This window comes from Propithecus coquereli, unplaced genomic scaffold (genome assembly GCF_000956105.1).
Source record: "Propithecus coquereli isolate 6110/MARCELLA unplaced genomic scaffold, Pcoq_1.0 Scaffold347, whole genome shotgun sequence".
Lineage (NCBI taxonomy): Eukaryota > Metazoa > Chordata > Mammalia > Primates > Indriidae > Propithecus > Propithecus coquereli.
Genome location: NW_012149141.1, coordinates 257,559 through 274,028, shown reverse-complemented (window position 1 = coordinate 274,028; position 16,470 = coordinate 257,559).

The window sequence follows — 16,470 nt, the reverse complement described above, 5'->3', positions numbered from 1 at the left end:
TAAAGGGAACTATAAAAGGAAAATTGCAAGGTAAACAATCACCCCAAATCTATCTGTAAAATATATAGTTAACTTGACTGCAGTGGTGACTCACGAGGTCATCTTGTGAGGAGAGTGAGATTCAGTGTGGGAGGGAACTACAAAAGGGCCTAACTGTCAGGAGGTATGGTTCCCTGGGGCCATCTTTGGAGATGAGCTACCTTACTGGCTTCAAATCTTAAAGATAGCAGAATAATATGATAGAGACTTCTGCCTTACTGAAGCTGGGCACAGTGGCTCGTGCCTGTAATCACTTTGGGAGGCCAAGGAGGGAGGATCATTTGATCCCAGGTGTTCGAAACCCCCATCTCTATAAAAAAAAAATTTAAAAACTAGCTGGGCTTGGTGGTGCATGCCTGTGGTTCCAGCTGCTTGGGAGGCTAAAGTGGGAGGATTACTTGAGCCCAGGAGTTCCAGGCTGCAGTGAGCTATGATCATCCACTAACCAGACTGGGCAAAAGAACAAGATCCTGTCTCTAGAAAAAAAAATTGTGGCTGAATGCTATCTATATGTCTGAAACCAAAATTATAACACTCCCGTATATTAGATGTGATACAAGGCCAAAGAAGCATCTTAAGGAACAGATGTTTTATATGTTGCTCTCTTGCGTATCCAGTTCAATCCCTAAGAAAGAAGTGTATTCACTTCAATATAGTAGCTTTGAGCAACTCACTTTACCATAATCCATGGAGAACCACCAGGCTTTAACTATCTTGAGCCATTTCAAATATATAGCTATTTTTTCCAGGCATTTCTCACGGTCTCCTTGTTAGAAACCACATAGAATAGCTCTAACTTGTATCTATGCCTGCAAAATACATGGATACCTGGTTTTATGGAGAATCACTCTTAGGAAATAGATGGTCATAGCTGTGAAGAGGCACACGCTCTGGAATCGGACTACCCAAGTTCAAATTCTTGCTGAACTATTTCCTAGCTATGACATAGAGCAAGCTGATAACTTTGTCATGCCTCCGTTTCCTCAGCTTGAAAATTAGGCTAATAAGCCAGACATGGTGGTTCATGACTATAATCTCAGAACTTTGGGAGGCTGAGGAAGGTGGATTGCTTGAGACCAGGAGTTTGAGACCAGCCTGGGTAACGTAGTGAGACCCTATCTATACAAAAAACAAAAAAAATTAGCCGGGTGTGGTGGTATGTGCCTGTATTCCCAGCTACTCCAGAGGCTGAGGCAGGAGGATTGCTTAAGCCCAAGAGTTCAAGGATACAGTGAGCTATGATTGCACCACTGCACTCCAGCCTGGGCAACATACTGAGACCTTGTCTCAAAAAATAAATAAATAAATAAAATTGAGCTAATGAGAGCATTTACCTCAGAAAATTGTGATAAGGAATAAAGGAGATAATTTATGCAATGTATTTAGCCCCCTGTCTGGTGCAGAGAAAGTACTTCATGACTGTTAGTTATGATTATTTGTCTTAGTACTCCAATAGTAAAGTGAAATTCCTTTTAATTTTTCAGGTAATTACAGCAATTAATTTGTTGTTCTTCATGGTAAATTAACCAGTTTACAGATTAATCATAGTTAAGCTGGAGCAGAAACCCAGGATACACTATCTTTCTAGCTCAATACCTTGGCAGAGGTTTATCATCATCATGGATTTCTAGCCTTGCTAAGGGTGAGAAAAGAGGAACCAAATGACTCATAAGTGTTCTGAATTCAAATGTCCATGACACTTAAATCAGTCTGGATGTATTAATTATGAATAACCCTACCCTTTCAGTAGCTTAAATTAACAAAATTTTACTTTTCACTCATGTTTACGTCCAACTCAGCACAGCAGGAGGCTCTACTCATTACAATTACTCAGAGGCCCAGACCAATAGAGTAGCCACCATCGCAAATGTTCTTGGTCACCACACCAGAAAGAAAGCAAGTGTGTGGTAAATCGTGAACTGTTTCCCCCTGGAGAGACATGCATAACTTCCTGTCGCATTTCATTGACCAAAACAAGTCATGTGGCCACCCCCCTGGGAAATCCAATTCTACCATTCTCAGAAGGAGGAAAGCCAGAAATATTTGGGAATCAGCACCAATGACAAACATCTTATGCCAGGACTGTGCTAGACACTCTTAGTAATGCAGAGATAAACAAAACCTAGTACCCACTCTCAGTGATCTTGCAGGCAAGTAGGCAATCTGTGGCATATACACATGACTCCAAAACAAACCAGCAGTTGCTAAGATTGGTTTACCTCAATTACATGAGAAAAATAAGCCGGAACTATCTATCACAGGGGTTCTCCACAAGGGTGATTTTGTCCCCCAAGTGATATTTGGAAATATCTAGAGACATTTTTGCTTTTTGCATTTTGGGGTATGGATGTTGCTACTGGCACCAAGTGAGTAGCAAGACAGCTCTACCACAAAAAAGAATTATTATGTGGCTTCAAATCCAAAATTCACAGGATGGCTTCCCACGACAAAGAATTATCTGGCCCCAAATGTCAATAGTACCAAGGTTGAGAAATTCCAGTCTAAGGTAATTTGCACCTTTCTCACCCAAACTCCTAAAGCTACTGAAGTGAAAATTATGCCTTTGAAATGTCTGCAGTTAATACTACATACACTAATGTTCATGAAAGGAAGTTCAAATGTGCCCTATCATCGCACATTTCATGTCCAGGCATATGGTACTTTTATTCAGAAGTATGGATCTGGTATATTCCTTTTGAGCTCCAAATGAGAGACTTGACTGTATTTTCATTTTTTTCAAAAAACTTTGCAATTCAAATTTAAAACGCTGCCCTTCAAAATAGCACCACAAATATATCTGTCAACTTGATTAAGCAAAGTTTAGTCCCAATGGAAAAAAAAACATGGCGTGACAATATTAGATACTGATCACTGACAAAGTTGCCGCCCAACCAGGTTCATTTGCCTGCTGTCCAAGAGGAAGCTAATACACCCAGACAGCAGGGTTTACCGTGGAGAGAAAGAGTTTTTAATTCTGCATAGCGCTAAGATGGGGAGACAGGAGGAATTTCTCAAATTCGCCTCCCTGAGAATTTGGGAGACAGGGTTTTAAAAGACAGTTGGGCGTAGGCAATTGAATCTACTAGTTGGCTAGGTTCAGGATGGAACCAGAGAGTTGTAGAAATTGTCTTCTTTGCTGACCAGGTTCTTGGGTGGGGGTCACAAGACCAGTTGAGTCAGTTCCTCAGTATGGGCCACTGGTCTGGGTGGGTCAGCTGTTCCACTGGAATGTGGGAGCTGAAAGATATCTCAGCAACTATCCCTAGGTTTCAAAAAGGTGATGTTATCTAGGGAGAAAGCTAAGAATCTTTATGACCATCAGCTGTGTGGCTCCAGAGTGGCAATTACAGAGAAGCAAACAGGGGACGGTGCCTAATTATTATCATTATTTTTAGCTGGGCCTCTGCCTCATTTTTAGCTAAGCTCTTACCACATTTCTCACCTTGCACCCCTTTATTAATTTGTAAAGTCGGTTTCAATAAGAAGCTTTATATGAGAGCAATTGTGAGACCTTCTTTGTAGGATCACATTTTTCTAAGAACCCTATGGAACAGTCAGGAAATGATCGACTGTAAGTGACCAAGGAAAGGGCGTGTGTTAAAGTTCAGCAGCACTAATTGAGTTTGTGAGACAAGCTTTATCAAACACAAATGAATGCAGAGGCAAAAGGCATGTGGAAGGAACACTTTATACTTAAAGGTGGGGAGCTATTGGTAAACCACACCAAGGAGTTTTTGATCTTCCAGCATCGACTTGTGTTAGAATTTAGGTTTAAAGTTATTTCCCACGTGGCAAGTTTTGCTTCCTTGTCTGAGCCTCAAGCCTGAGGCTTGCAGAACGACTGGCTCCAACAGGTAAGATGGGATGCCTGGCAAATGGATATTTGTGGGTTGTTAACTCGGGAATCAGAAGGCAAATCCTGGCCCAGCAGTATGTTAATCCTGGTGGCTAAGAGGGAGCCAATATGATCACAAGAATGCACACAGCATGGGGTCTCAGGAACAGCTTAAGAAAGCCTCAAATATGTTTGGAATGTACCAAATCAATAAATTGCTAATTTTTCCATCTGTTTGTTAGCCCACTTACTCCTCAGGGAGTTGAAGCTTGTAGTGCCAATACAGGCCAAACACTTTGTTAATTACTCAGGCTAAAACAAGTCAAAGGAACATGCCTAAGCTCAGTTTGAAATTCTTTTATTTACTAGGTTCCTGCAGTCACCAGGGAAATGTAATTGCTCTGCAAATTCTTCAAAAAAAAATCGGCCCCTTTCACACCTGTCCTTGGTGAATGTCTTCCTTTCACTCTCTAGGCTCTGATTATTAAGTAAACATCTTTGTTCTAGAGGATACAAGCTCATGTATTTAGGAGTGAAGGGCCATGATTTCTGCAACTTATTGTCAGTGGTTTGACACAAATAATAAGCATAAAAGTACATATCCGCATACACAGAGAGGAATAAAGTAAAAGTGGCAAAATGTTAACCTTTTGGTAAATTGAAGCCTTTATGGGAATTCATTGTACAACTCTTGCAGGTTTAAATATTTTCAAATGAAAAAGTAAAGAAACAAAAGCTAATAGAAAGAAGAAGGTTCTACTAAGGCTTGAGCTGTTGCTATGAGATGACAATAAAGATTGTTTTAGTTTTTTCCTTGAAGGAAATGTGGCAGAAGTCAAAGAGTATTTGGATATGATAGAAAGAGCGACAAGGTGAATATCCTTATCTCAAATGTTTCGGACCAGAAGTGTTTCTGATTCTGGATACTTTATGGATTCTGGAATATTTGCCTATAAATAATGAGATATCTTAGAATGGGACAAAATCTAAACACGAAATTCATTTTTGTTTCATATACACCTTAGACACATAGCCTGAAGATAATTTTATATAACACTTTTAATAATTTTGTACATGGAACAAAGGTTTCCCTGTGTTTTGATGACGACCCATCACATGAGGTCAGGTGTGGAATTTTCCATTTGTGGTGTCACGTCAGCACTCAAAAAGTTTTAGGATTTTGGAGCATTTCAGATGTCAGATTAAGGATGCGCAACCTGTATTTAAATCTTTGTTAAATGAATGGAAATTGATGCTGCTACTCTCCCAGGGTGTTTTCCCAACAGGGAAGGTGTGCTTTTTTTATGATGATTTAGTCTGAATTGACTTGGATTCATCAGCACTGGGTCCTAAAGTTCTTGGTTAACTAGGTTCACATTGTGCTGAGGAAAAAAAAAAGTGCTTAATTAGCACTCAGGTGCGTCTGAGGCCTAACACTTCATTGTACCAGACTCTACCTTGAAGACTTCCTTATTCATTGCTGCTGTGTACTGAATTGTACCCCACTCTTCCTCAAATTCATACTTTGAAACCCTAATCCCCGAAGTAATGCTATTTGGAGATAGGATTTTTGGGAAATAATTAGGTTTGCATGAGGTCGTGAAGATGGGACTCTTATGATGGGATTAGTGGCCTTATAAGAAGAGACATTAATGCAGATTAAAACCAGAATGAGAGATCACTTCACACCTGTTAGAACTGCTATTATCAAAAAAAAAAAAAAAAGATAGTGTTGACAGGTTGTGGAGAAAAGGGAACCCTTGCACACTGTCAGGAATGTAAATCAGTACAGTCACAATGGAAAAGAGTATGGAAATTCCTCAAAAAATTAAAAATAGAACTACCCACTACTGGGTATCAGTCCCACTACTGGGTATATATTTAGAGGAAATGAAATTAGTGTGTCGAAGAGACATCTACACTCTCCTGTCCATTGTAGCATTATTCACAATAGTCAAGATGTGGGTGTTGACATGTCCGTCACAGGATGAATGGATAATGAAAGTGTGTATATACACATAATGGAATATTATTCAACCATAGAAAAGAAGGAAATCATGTCATTTGTGACAACATGGATGAACCTGGAAGACATTTTGTTAAGTGAAATAAGCCAGGCAAAGAAAGACAAATAGTGCATGATCTCACTCGAATGTGGAAATCTAAAACTGTTGATCTTACAGAAGTAGAAAGTAGAATAGTGGTTATCAGGAGCTAGGGTAGCCAGGGAGAAAGGGGTTGAAGAGATATTGGTCAAAGGATACAAAATTTTACAGGAGAAATAAGTTCAAGAGATCTATTGTACAACATGGTGACTATGGTTAATAATACATTGTATTCTTTTTTTTTTTTTTTTTTTTGAGACAGAGTCTCACTCTTTTGCCCGGGCTAGTGCGAGGGCCGTGGCGTCTTCCTAGCTCACAGCAACCTCAAACTTCTGGGCTCAAGCAATCCTTCTGTCTCAGCCTCCCGAGTAGCTGGGACTACAGGCATGCGCCACCATGCCCGGCTAATTTTTTCTATGTATCTTTTAGTTGTCCAATTAATTTCTTTCTATTTTTTTAGTAGAGACGGGGTCTCGCTCTTGCTCAGGCTTGTTTTGAACTCCTGAGCTCAAACAATCCGCCCGCCTCGGCCTCCCAGAGAGCTAGGATTACAGGCGTGAGCCACTGCGCCCGGCCCAATAATACATTGTATTCTTGAAAAATGCTGGGGGAATATACAATATTCTTACCACAAAAATCATAACTATATGAGGTAATACATATGTTAATTAGCTATATTTAGTCATCCAACAATGTATATATACTTTAAAACATCATGTTGTATATAGTAAATGCATACAATTTTATCTGTCAATGTAAAAAATAAAAATAATGAAATACTATAAAATAATCCCCCTCCAAAAAAGAGATACCAGACAGCCCTCTCTTTCCCTTCCTCCCCCTCCCTCTCTTCCTCTCTCTCTCTTGCCCTGCCATGTGAGGGTACAGGAAGAGTGTGGCTGTCCACAGGCCAGGAAGAGAGCCCTTACCAGAACCCAACCATGCCGATACCTTGATCTTCGACCATACAGCCTCCAGAACCGTGAGAAAATAAATGCCTGTTGTTTAAGCCACCCATTTTGCAGTACTTCGTTATGGCAGCCCAAGCTGACTGAGACAATGGCCAAACATTTTGTTATGAGAGACAGCTGATAGGAAGGGCAGGAAATACAGAGTAGGCTGTAAGTTACATAGTTGATACTTTAAAAATTCTAAAGCTAGCCTGTGTAGGGTTTCCACATGGCCAATAGCTCTATTTCAATTGAAAAAGATATGTTAGAATAGGGAGACACATTGATGTGAATTGATGACTGACTTCTGTTTTTTATCAATAATTTTCCTTAGTTTATTCTTCTACCTGGCCCATTTATATTAAATAAACTGTATAACTGCTGTTTTTGCGTATCTTTGTATGACAGACATTTAGTGATTCTATTACAACATTTCTGCATCTAGAACATTGACACAATTGTATTATAAATTTCTGGGCGAGTTGCCGAGACCCAGTACAGAGGCATCAGTCTTCTAGGGCTGCCTGATTTCTTTCAAGTCTCTTCTGCCATCTCATTTCAGTCTGTTTTCACACAAAAGAGAGAGTGAACTTAAATAAAAAGTCTTACTTCAATAAAAAGTTTGTTAAAATAGAGGATCATAAAAAAGAGACAGTTTAAACTTTTAATTTGAATTCAACGCATAAAAGATCATTTTCGCCAGTCTTTTGGTGCAAGACCAAGGTCTCATCTTGACTATCTGCTGATTGGAATTCTACACTGTTTTTCTTCCTTCTATGTTATCTGTAATTGCAAAGTCCATGATTTCCACTTTTAATATCTGTAAAGTAGAATGAGAATTTAAGGAGATTTGAAATAATCCACATGCAGAATCATGCTAGACTTTTATAGTCCCCTGTAATATTTTCTCATTGCTTTACCCATGCCTAATTTGACAGGGACACTTTTTAAGCATCTTTATGGAAGACAGGGTTGCACCATCACGCCCACCATGCCAGCAGAGGTTGGCAAACTACTGCCCATGGGGCAAATCCAGCCCATGGAATATTTTGTACAATCCACAAGCTCAGAATGGTTTTTACATTTTGAAAGGTTAAAAAAAAAAAAAAGAATATATAAAGCAGAAAATGTTTCCTATCTGGCCCTTTACATAAAGTTTATCAAGCCCTGCCTTAGGCAATCACAGAACTCTTCTGATTCTTTGCAGATGCCCTGAGAGAGAGCAAGGGGAGTTTTAAGTTCCAAACCTACAGAAATGGTGTTCATCTTTTTGCCCACTTTCCTTTGCCCAGAACTCAATCACGTAGATTCCCCCTAACTGCAGGGGAGGCTGGGAATTGTTGTTTAGTGGAATATCGAGAGAAAAAAAGATACGGTGAAGAAATAATTTGTTTCTGCCATATGAGGTCTCTTCCAATCATTCAACTTCGAAAAGAAACAAAAACTCTTATTTTGCTCTCATATTTCATTGAATTACATATTTATGGGAACTACATAATTACAACAAGTGCAACTGACGTAAGTAATATGAAATACACAAGTGACACTGGACAAGCCCATGGCTCAACTAACGGGATCAGGAGCGCATGAGGCATCTCAGAGGGGAACCTAACCTGGAGGGCTCAGCAGGCTGCGGTTATCAGGCATTCTGTGTTTGTGATGGATGAGAGCAGCGGTTCTCTACCAGGGGCAATCGTGCCCTCCAGGGAACATTTGGCAAAGTCTGGAAACGTGTTTGGTTGTCACAACTGGAGTAGTGCTACTGGCATCTTGTAGGTAGAGGCCAGAGACGCTGCTAAACATCCTGCATTACACAGGACAGCCCCCACAACAAAGAATTATCTGGCCCAAAATGTCAATAGTGCTGTGATTGAGAAAACCTGGAGTAGAGAGTGTTAATTGATCTGGCAAATTGCTAAGTCTGCGGTTTGTTAAGGGAGCTTCTAATATATGTAGGAATTAAGTTCAGTCAAACATAAAGGAAGTCAAGGCTTGGAAATTGTTGAGGTTTTCAAGGAAGCCAATTAGTTAATTCATTCTCTCTCCCTTGGATCCTACTGACTGAGAATCAGGCATAGAAAGTAGACACAGACCAATACAATAGCTTTATATCTGGCCATGCCTGATTGAAAAAGATGACATGGACTAATGGCCAAAGGAGAATTCTGAATGCTTCCCCTCAAACCTGAGTATGGAGAGAACTGTGTCTGCCCCACAGAACCAGAAGTTCATGGATATGGAGAAAATGATGCCACGGAAACAAAGCAATATTTAGCTTTACGAATATTTAGCACTTTACGAATGTCAGAGTTTCTCCCTTCTCATCAGCTAGGTAATTCTTTTCTCTTCCCAGGAGAAGTGTTGAAGAGATGATAGTTTTAACCTCTCCAATAGGGTGGAATTTCTATTTTATTGTCTAGAAGTTCTATAGAAAGAAGATAATGTTGGTTCTCCCTCAATCATAGTGGAAAAAGCACCTTACCTATAGAAGACCCACTCTTTTTCCTTTCTCTTCTACCTTAACTGAATTTAGGACCCTGAGCAAGACACAACCTCTCTAGGCCTCAGTTCCCTCATATGGATAACAACCGAGATTTGCTGGAAGGCTAAGGACTGGCTCAGATAATCTATAGAGGTCTCTTGAAATCTTAACATTCCAAAGAACACAGTGACGATTTAAAGACAGCATAAAATGTATGCACTTATGAAATCTTGATTGTGAGGTCAAGTGTATAATCTCAGTCTTGTGAATGATTAGAAATTGGGCATGGGGGAAGGCGGTTTATTACCAGCGTGGATGGAAAAGGTATGGGTATTTTGGGGCATGATCCCAAGCTTTTCTAAGCACAGTGTCTTCCCTGGCTTCATTGGTAGCTGCACCTGTGTTTGGGAACTTGTTTATTCTGCTCCCTCAGTTTCCTCTGTTGCCTTGGGCTCTGTGACAGTTCTGACACAAGTCTTTATTATTTCTTTGCATATTCTGTCAATTGTAATCCTCATGTTCAGAGAGTCTTTGAAATAGCTCCAAGGTTTTTCGTTATTTTTTTTTTTTTTGAGACAGAGTCTGGCTCTGTTGCCCGGGCTAGAGTGCCATGGCGTCAGCCTAGCTCACAGCAACCTCAAACCCCTGGGCTCAAGCGATCCTCCTGCCTCAGCCTCCCGAGTAGCTGGGACTACAGGCATGTGCCACCATGCCCGGCTAATTTTTTCTATATATTTTTAGTTGTCCAGATCATTTCTTTCTATTTTTTAGTAGCGATGGGGTCTCGCTCTTGCCCAGGCTGGTCTCGAACTCCTGACCTTGAGCGATCCACCCGCCTCGGCCTCCCAGAGAGCTAGGATTACAGGCGTGAGCCACCACGCCCGGCCAGCTCCAAGGTTTTTAACAGTCACCTAATATCTTTCTGTGATTCGTGCTTTAAGGTGATGGCAGTAATAAGCATACAGGATTTGGGATCCAAGAACAAGAATTTTAGTTCTGATTCAGCCTCTTGCTGGCCTAGTGATTGAAAAAAAAATCACTTGATGCTTCTGAGCCTTCATTGTTTTGTCTGTAAGACTGAGATAAAAATAGTACTTAACTCTCAAGGATCTTCTGAAGTTAATGTGCATGGAAACTGTGAAGCACCTGCAAGTTTGCGAAGGTGTGTTTAATTTTTCATCCATTTACTGCCATTCTCTGGGACATCATAAAGTCTTCTTTGAGGGATAAACATGCAGGAAAGAAAGTGTCTATTTCACCAATATTTAGGTTGTGTGATGAACAAATGGGGGACCCTTTCTACTGATTGAAACACCCAGATGTGTTTGCCTAACTCCAGATGTGGTCCTGAGGGTTCCATCTCAGCATGACCACTTGAGTGCAGAGAAGAAACCCTCAATCCCACTTCCATGTGCAGTGAGTGGTAAACTGGGCCCCTAAGGACACTGTTTGATTAGGGGCCTCTTTCTAAGCTATAGAGGTTTCTGACAATATGATTTCATGTTGCAGAAATGTTTAATGCTCTAATACTCCATCTCTTTACATCTCAGCTTCAGAACCTGTTTGATCTCATTAGAAGGAAAGACATGAAAATGTGTTTAGCCAAAAAGTTTTTTTTTTCCTGTTTCTTTACTAGTTAACTGCCATAGATCAAAGACAGAACTAAGAAAAATCAACATTACAGTTTAGCCTTTCTCATGCAGATTTCTAAGCTATAACTTTCTGGTCCGGCCGAATTCTGATGAGTCTCCATAACTGGGCTACAAAGGTGGACCCTGGCTCAGAACAACATACTGGACTCAGCTGGTTGCCTGGCAATACTGATCACAGGAAAGCCTAAAAACACAAAGAAAACAACACCTCGGCACATTCAGTGAAACTGCTGAAAAACAAAGAAAAAAATCTTCAAAGCAGCCAAGGGAAAAAAAGAAGACACATTACAACAGACAAAAAATGGTGAGGATAAAAAACATTTTCCTATCAGAAATGATGAAAAATAGAAGAAAATGAAACAATATCTGAAAAGTGAAAAAAATATTTTCCTGTCAATTTCTGTATCCAGTGAAAATAAATTTAAAGATGAGAATGTCACAATGATACTTTTTAGATATGCATATATAAAAGCTGAAAGCATTAACAACCAACAGACCCAAAGAAAAGGTATATAAAGGTTTATAAGAAGAGATGGCTGACAAGAGACATCAGTCATCAGAACATCCCCCAAAGGAGAAAAAGTTTCAGGTGGAAAAGCCCAGGTGGAATACTGGGGGAAGAGATCCCATGGGAAGGAGCTGCGGAGCAGAACAAGAAGGACCAACCACCGAGGGAGCTGGAGTCTGGCAGAAGGTGCAGGTGGGAGGGTTTACTTTGTCCCTCACACCTGTGGCATCTGCCAGCGCCTGCTCTACCCAAGAGCCCTTCTACCCTCGCAAGTCCACGCACTGCTGCCATCAGCGAACTGAGAGCTTCATCAGAACAGAGCCACGGGCCGCAAGCCACACCGGGCTGCTTCCCCCACCACAGACCCTAGCTAAGGCGGTGGGTGCCATGTTGCTGTGCACCCATTGGGTAGCGAGAGTCAAAGCCCTTCGGTCTCCTTGTCGCTGGGTCCCACATGAACGTACCCTGGCACCCGCTTGGGCTGTGACAACCACGAAGGAATAGGGAGACACAGGGGAGCATCAGTATTCCCAGAGTTCTGACCCACGGGGCAGGCTGCACCTGGGGCATGGGGAAGTGCCATGGACGCTTTTTGGGGCAAAGGAAAGCAGAGCACACACTCTCCTGTACCCATGAGGCCCTGGCTTGTGATCTGAAGTTGTTTGCACCCCTCCTGATGGGGACATGGGTGTAGAGTGGAGTCCGTGGGGTAGGAGAGTGTTGCAACCCCTGAACAATAGCAGGGCCAGAGCCCAGGAAAGGACATGGAGACAGGGACTGCCTCTCCTCCAGCCACCCAATGCTGAGGACATAGCTGCCTCTGCTCCCATGTACGAGCTTTAGGTGTGAATGGCCAGCTCTGGGCTTTAGGAGGGGCTACACCCCAATAACGCTGTGCCTGGGTTTTGGATGGAGAGTGTGGCTCATTCCCCTCTCTTCATGGACAGGCAGCATTTTTGCAGCTGTCCTGACCAGGGAATTTCAGCCCTTGGGTGTCTATATCACCAGACCCACAGCCAACACCTCCCAGCACCCACTGAGACTGTAGTGGCCTAAGGGGACTGTTGGGTCCCAGGGGACATGTAGGACTCTCAGAGCTTGGGCATTCAGGGTGGTCCACTTCCAGATGAGAAGAGAGTGCAGCATGCCAGAAGACCTCTCTGGACAAAAGGGACCAGAGTGCCAGCTATCTCTCATTAGGAGCTTTCCCCTTCCCTGCCCGCTGCTGCTGAGGTAGCTGCTCGGGGCTGGTGAGGGTTCCACAAGGGATGATCAAGCCAGGGCACTTGGGAGTGGCCGTCTCCCCTCTGATGGTGCATCCGTCATACCCAGGCCTTGATGGAGAGCAGGGCTCACGCCTTTCCCTTTGAAATGCCACAGCAAGTGCTTCCATGTGCCCCAGGACAAAAACTACTGAGAGCAGTCCTCTCCCTGCTGCCTGCCTCTTCTGGGAGGAGCCTACTCTCCCCAGAAGCAAGTCCAGGGCACAACTGCCCCTCGCCCCCAGGCATTTCGTGAGCCCTACATACAATTGAGCTTTTTCTGCCACTTCTGCTGCAGCAAGGCCAGGAAGGGGACTGGGAATTTGGGAGCTTTCATGCGCCCCAAGGACAGAATCAGCCACTTCCACTGAGGGAGGGTAGGGAGGACGCTCCTCAAGCCCAGTTGCCTGCCTCTACCCAGAGAAACCTGCCCTACCTGGAGGCAAATCTGTGACACAACTGCCCACGCCCAACCCGAGCATTTCAGTTGCAACCTACAGCCATTCTGGTAGCCCAGCACACAGTGGGTTGAGTTGCCTACATCACTGCTGCAGGTAGGCCAGCTAGGAGTTGGGAATCTGGGTGTTTTTGTGTCCCCAGTGGACAAAGACTGCTGTCATTGCTGAGAGAGGGAGGTGTGAGCAGTTTGTATTCTCCATAGCTGCCAGTCTCTGCTAATCTCGTCAAGAGGGGCCCACCCATCCTGTGGCAGGCTCATAGTGCATCTACCTTTCTCCTACCTGAGCATTCTTCTGGACCAGGAGATCACCCCACCCCTCCCTATCACAGCCAGACCCTGAACTCAGGGAGTCCTGAGGGCAGGTCAGCAAGTCTGCCATCCACTCAGTCTGGTCCCCCCAGGACTCAAGCACGCCATCCAGAACCCTGGGGACTGCAGATTGCCTAACCTCATCCACCAACACTGGCACCCAAACACTCTCCCAGGGGTCAGAGGTCCAGACAACTCAAACTGCCAGCAGCACCACAGCGGGTACCTACCTGATGAGCCAAAAGACAGTGCACCTCTCCCTCTCTACACTGAGTGGCTGAGTTCCCAGCAGATGAGAACAAGCAAACCACAAAGCTATCTGTTTTGAGCTGAGGGAAGAAGTTCCAGATGGGAAGGCACCAGCATAAGAACTTTGGCCTGTAAAAAAACAGGCTGTTTTAACATGTCCAAAGCATTACATTAGTTCTTCAGCAATGGACTCCTACGAAAAGGAAAAAAATTTTTTTTGAGACAGGGTCTCGCTATGTTCCCAGACTAGAGTGCAGTGGCTTCATCATAGCTCACAGCAACCTCACACTCCTGGGATCAAGTGTTTTTTCTACCTCAGCATTGGAGTAGCTGGGACTACAGGTCTGTCTCACCATGCAGAGTAATATTTTTTTACTTTTTGTAGAGATGGGAGTCTTACTATATTGCTCAGGCTGGTCTCAAACTCCTGGCCTAAAGAGATCCTCCTGCCTCAACCACCTTAAGTGCTAGAATTAAAGGTGTGACCCACTGCCCCTGGCCTCAAAAGGAAATTTTTGAAATGTCAGATAAAGAATTCAGAATATGGATCATAGGTAAGCTCTATGTGATCTTGAGAAAGTTGAAAACTAACTCCAAAAAAACAAACAAACAAACAAAATTCAGAACATGAATGAAAAACTCACTAAAGAGAAAGATATTTAAAAAATAACGAAATAGAATTTCTGGAAATGGAAGAGTCATTTAGCAAATTTCAAAATACAGTGGAAAGTTTTAACAATGACTAGACCAAGCAGAAGAAAGAATTTCAGACCTTGAAGGCAAGGCTTCTGAATTAACTCTTTCCATCAATAATAAAGAACAAAGAATCAAAATAAATGAATAACGTCTTGGAGAAATATGGGATTATGTAAAACACCCAAACATAAGAATCATAGGTATCCCTGAAGGAGAAGAAGAAAAAGCAAGAAAACCTATTTGAGGGAACAATGGAGGAAAACTTCCCTGGTCTTGCCAGTGATTTAGATATCCAGATACAAGAAGCTCAATGAACAACTGGAAGATTCATTGCAAAAAGTATATCACCACAGCACATAGTCATCAGACTGGCCAAAGTCAACAAGAAGGAGAAAATCCTACAAGCTATGCAACAGAAGCATCAAGTAACTTACAAAGAAAAATTCATCAGACTAACAGAAGACTTCTTAGCAGAAAACTTACAAGCCAGAAGGTATTGGATTCCTATCTTTATTCTTCTTAATCAGAATAACTGTCAGCCAAGAATTTTGTATCCTGCGTTACTAAGTTTCACACATGAAGGAGAAATACAGTCTTTTGCAGACGAGCAATGCTAAGGGAGTTTTTCACCACCAGACAGGCCCTACAAGAAATGCTCAAAGGAGTTTTAAACATTCAAACGAAAGGTTGATACTCACCAATATAAAAACACCCCCCACGAAAAATCTCACAGCTTTTATAAAACAGTAACACAAGGGAGAATATAAAGCTACTAAGTAACAATCAACACAATGTCTGGAGCAGTATCTGAGATATATCAATATTAACATTGAGTGTAAATTGTCTAAATGCCCCACTTAAAAGATATAAATTGGTGTACAGAAACAGAGTAAATAGACAACGTACAGAATGGGAGAAAATATTCACAAGCTATAAATATGACAAAGGCTAATATCTAAAATCTACAAGGAACCAAAACAAGTCACCAAGAAAAAAATAAACAAACCCATTAAAAAGTAGGCAAAAAACATGAACAGACATTTTTCTAAAGAAGAGAAGCAAGTGGCCAACAAACATATGAAAAAATGCTCAACATCACTAATCATCAGGGAAATGCAAATTAAAACCACAGTGAGACACCACCTTACTGCTGTCAGAATGGATATTATTAAAAAGTCAAAAAACAATAGATGCTGGCATGGCTGCAGTGAAAAGTGAATGCTTATTTACTATTGGGGGAAATGTAAATTAGTACAGCCTCTATGGAAAATAGTATAGCGATTTCTCAAAGAACCAAAAGCATAACTACCATTCGATCTAGCAATCCCACTACTGGGGATCTACCCAAAGCAAACGAAGTCTGCTGGCTGGTTCCCCTGCAACTACTCCCTTTCTCTCCAGCTCCACCTGGTGCCAGGTAACCTTTACAAACACACCTCTCATCTGTACCACAGTTTGCTTAAAAATAAAATCTAGGAAATCTAGCATAAGCTTCAACCTCTTTACCCTGGAATAGCAACAACAGCAGATAATATCTATTCAGCATTTGCTGTATGCAAAGTACCATTCTAAGTGCTTCACACATGTTAACTCATTTCATGTTCACGACACTATTATCTCCATTTTACAGGCAAGGAAATGGAGGCAAGGAAAAGAGAGAGTTTCACTAACTTGCCCAAGGTCACACAGCCTCCTAGTGGCCGAGTGGGGATTTGACCCAGACAACCTGGCTCTAGAGCCCACACTCTTAAACTGCACCAAATTGCCCGGAATCCAATGCATTTCATGATCTGATCACAAAGCCAGACCCCGCTTCCCCCAACACCCGCTGTTCCAGCACCCAGGGTCTGCCTGTGAACTCCACATACCTTAGCCCATGCCATCCGCTCCCTGACCACTGTCAGAGGCTATTTCTGGGACAGC